Source organism: Stegastes partitus, unplaced genomic scaffold (assembly GCF_000690725.1).
Source record: "Stegastes partitus isolate 25-593 unplaced genomic scaffold, Stegastes_partitus-1.0.2 Scaffold1844, whole genome shotgun sequence".
NCBI lineage: Eukaryota > Metazoa > Chordata > Actinopteri > Pomacentridae > Stegastes > Stegastes partitus.
Genome location: NW_007579575.1, coordinates 106,422 through 110,627, shown reverse-complemented (window position 1 = coordinate 110,627; position 4,206 = coordinate 106,422). Strand labels below are relative to the sequence as shown.

The following is a 4,206-nucleotide window of genomic DNA, read 5'->3' as shown; positions in this document are numbered from 1 at the left end:
CAGTCTATCACAGGGCTACACTTAGAGACAGACAACCAAGCACACTCACATTCACACCTACGGACAATTTAGAATCACCAATTAACCTCAACATGTTGTTGGACTTTGTGGAAGGAAGCCGGAGAACCTGGAGAGAACCCACGCTGCACGGGGAACTCCATGCAGAAAGATCCTGGGTGTCCTCACCGGGACGCAAACCAACGACCTTCTTGCTGCGAAGCAATGGTGCTAACCACCGATCCACCTTGCAACCCAATAAAAGACCTTGAATCCTAGAGGTTAAGGTCATTAAGGTTAAGGTTGTACGTACCTAAAGTATTAAGGAAGAGGATATCATTATTTCTGTTGATTGCAGAAGGAGGAGGATCACCTTCCTCCAGACGGATCCTGCTTCACTAAATGACCACTTCAGCCTGGATCCAAAACAAGCCGGTCCTAATTGCAAATGCATCATGTTTAATTCCACAATCTGAACAGTGTCGGTAATGTGTTAATCACTTTTACGCACACATTCATAAGCAGCAGTATCTATAATTAGGCAGCATTTTGTCTTCTCACAAGCAGTTCCTTAAGTCAAAAGGCTGAGCTTTGTGTCTTGAAGATCTTAGCTGATAGAAATGTTGTAGTCTGAACTTGGGGCCTTCTACGTGCACTGAATGCTGGATCTCCCAGCAAAAATCAATATGTGCGTGTAACTGCAGGACTACTCGTTTTACTCGTTATAACATGGTTGGAGGGTTTCCCATTTTCTCCTTTGAAACATCTCCACCTAAGTGAGGCAAGCCCGCTTTGGGGGCTGATGGACTTGCACATTGCCCAATGATACCTGGCCCTTGGAACCTTGACCTCAGTGTGCTATGCCCACTCTTCCTTGATCACCCACTGTGCACCTCCAGGTATTGTGTGCTTTCTTTATTGTTATGTAAACATTTGTTGTCAGACGTGGGATTTGAATCCCAATGTTGCATAGCGGGAGGGCAAATTATAGCACTAGATGACAAGAAGGACTGTTATAATCAGGTTTTAAGAAGCACAACATCACAGTGTGCATGAATCTACTACCTGATTTATGTGAGAACCAAGTTTCTTGAATTAATCAGACTTCTGTACACAATCAAAACGCTCTCTGCGATGGCCGGGAATCGAACCCGGGTCAACTGCTTGGAAGGCAGCTATGCTCACCACTATACCACCATCGCCACATAACGGGCTGAGTTTTGCTGTTTTCTCAGCAGTTTATGTGAGCTGACTGAGCGAGGAGGAGGAAATAAGTTAGAGACAACCAGCCAGAATGCAAACAGTGTCAGAGAGCAGCTGGATGTCTCTCTAGGAAGCACTGATTGTTGACAGACTTCATTGACAGATCACATCACCAATATTGAATAAAAACACTGCCTTTGCTTTACTCACAAAACAACATTCAAATCTTATAGACATTTACAAAATATTTTTAAACCCTCATCAGAAAATTAGGTGGAAATTACCAGAACTGTTGTAGAACCTTTCTGGAAACAGACATCAGAACATGAACTAGCAGCTGAACTGTCTGTAAGAGTCACTACATGAAAACACTTGATCGCTGTCGTCAGGATTCCAACCTGGCTGGAGAGACCCCAATAGATTTCTAGTGCATTTCTAGCTCTAGCTCTCCTGACTTGGGGCTCTAGTCAACTGCTGCTGGATATTACGGGCGATGGGTTGCAACAGCAGGCCAAAAAACACCCACGACCTCTTATGTTCTGTCTGATGGGCTTGACTTCAGTATGGTGCTTCAGCTTCACCTTGATGACTTGCAGGTCTCCAGGTTTCGCATCTTTACTAATTATCAATATCTTCTAAACATTTGACATCCAAAGTAGGATTTGAACCTATGCCTCCATGAGAGGCTGTGACCTGAACGCAGCACCTTAGACCGCTCGGCCATCCTGACTTCAAAGGGACAATGTAAACTTTGGGACCATTTTGCTGACCATTATACCATGGAACCTTCTCTACTGCTCACTTACCTGCTGCCTAGATAGACAAGTACCCAGACTCGTCCATCAGATTGCCAGATGGAGAAGCGCGATTCATCACTCCAGAGAACGCGTCTCCACTGCTCTAGAGTCCAGTGGCGACGTGCTTTCCACCACTGCATCTGACACTTTGCATTACACTTGGTGATGTATGGCTTGGATGCAGCTGCTCTACAATGGAAACCCATTCCATGAAGCTCTCTACACACTGTTCTTGAGCTAATCTGAAGGCCACATGAAGTTTGGAGGTCTGTAGTGATTGACTCTGCAGAAAGTTGGCGACCTCTTCGCACTATGCACTTCAGCATCCTCTGACCCCGCTCCGTCAGTTTACGTGGCTACCACTTCTTGGCTGAGTCGTGTTCCCAAACACTTCCATTTTCTTATATTACAGCTGACAGTTGACTGTGGAATATTTAGGAGAGAGGAACTTTCACGACTGGACTTGTTGCACAGGTGGCATCCTATCACAGTTCCATGCTGGAATTCACTGAGCTCCTGAGAGCAACACATTCTTTCACAATGTTTGTAGAAATAGTCTGCTTTCCTTGGTGCTTAATTTTATACACCTGTGGCCATTGAAGTGATTGGAACACCTGATTCCGATAATTGGATGGGTGAGCAAATACTTTTGACGATATAGGGCAGATAAAATTGATTGTCCGTCTCAAATAGTGACAGAAATTCTCTTTCGACAAGGCTCCAACAATAAAAACACAACACATAAAAACACACCTAAGACACAAGCTCAGAAAGCACAGACGTCTGAAAGAACTGTTAAAAAGAAACAGCATCCGATAAAATGTACTGTTCAGTGTCTTGTTTCATTTTGTTCAAGGTGGTTACTGCAGTGGGAATAAAGGATGTTTTATAGGTGCTTTTGCTGGCCAGTGTAACGTCTGCCTGATGGAAGTGGTTGTTGTAGTATTATCAGAATCAGAAACAGATTTGTTGCCAGGCATAGTTAACACAATAATTTGTTTTGGTGTGTTGGTGCAACAAAAAATATAGAATAAGGTACAATGTACAAGATAAAAAAATAGCTAAAAAATACAAGTAACCAAAAGTAAAAATAACTGTAATAGTACAAAGCAGAAGCAAGAAATACTCTGGAGTGAAGAATTGAAGTTAAATTTAAATAAGAACCATAAAAGCATAGTATTATTTACAAGAATACTGAGGATGCAGAGATACTGATATTCACATTATCATTAGGTTTTTGATCATTTCGTCACTGCTTTACTTTAACACTGACATCTGTTTTCTCCTGACTGATCCTGGAGAGCTGGGTCAGCTTAGTGTGCACTCACACAGCCCAGGATTCCTGGCCCATAAATCCCTTTTTTCTCTTTTCCCTCTAAATTCCTGAAAGCACACGAAAACTAACTTTTCCACAGCGATGGTGGTATAGTGGTGAGCATAGCTGCCTTCCAAGCAGTTGACCCGGGTTCGATTCCCGGCCATCGCAGATCTACACTTTTTGGCAGCGCACCGTGTCGTTCATCTGCCGGCAGACTCCTCCTGTCGCTTTCTCTCTTGGAGAATTTAGAAGATGTAGCGTCTTCGTTTCCAGTATTTAGTGCTTCTGTCCCTCTGACAGCCCAAGCAGCCAGTCAGGTTTATGCATTGCGCTTCTGAGCGCTGATTATTGAGGAGAAAAGAAATGAGCAGTAACCCAAGGTTCTCTGTCTAATCCACGTTGTTTAAAGAAATGAAGTAAATTAGTAACTTTGTCCAGCAGATGGAGCTCTCATCCCATCTGCAGAATGAATAGGACTATGAGTAAAACTTTTTTTTTTTTTGCCTTTGTAAAACAGCATTAGATTAGATTAGATTAGATTAGATAGAACTTTATTGATCCCTTTGGTAGGGTACCTCAGAGAATTTGTTGTTCGAGAAACAGCACAACAGGGACAGAGACACATCAATTAAGAAAAAAAGCAGTAAACAAGGAAACAAAGGAAACAAACTGAGGAAGAACAGCAGCAGCACGGTGTAATAATAGTAATAACAGCAATGTAAATATCATTATTATTATCATTATAATAACAACAATATGCTATATAATATGATAACAATCAGTGTAGTGATAGGTAAATGTAGTTGAGTATATAAAATATAAAGGTGTATCGAATATATTAACATATAATAAATAAATAAGTATGTATATATACATTACACAATAACAATA

General features: G+C 41.8%; 2 non-coding genes across 2 annotated transcripts; one reads left to right on the top strand and one right to left on the bottom strand.

Moving 5' to 3' along the window:
* Window positions 1-1,127: 1,127 nt before the first annotated feature.
* trnag-ucc (transfer RNA glycine (anticodon UCC)) lies at window positions 1,128-1,199 on the bottom strand. Its single transcript has one exon. It is a non-coding gene; the product is annotated as a tRNA-Gly (tRNA).
* Window positions 1,200-3,411: 2,212 nt separating this feature from the next.
* Window positions 3,412-3,483, top strand: trnag-ucc (transfer RNA glycine (anticodon UCC)). Its single transcript has one exon. It is a non-coding gene; the product is annotated as a tRNA-Gly (tRNA).
* Window positions 3,484-4,206: the final 723 nt, after the last annotated feature.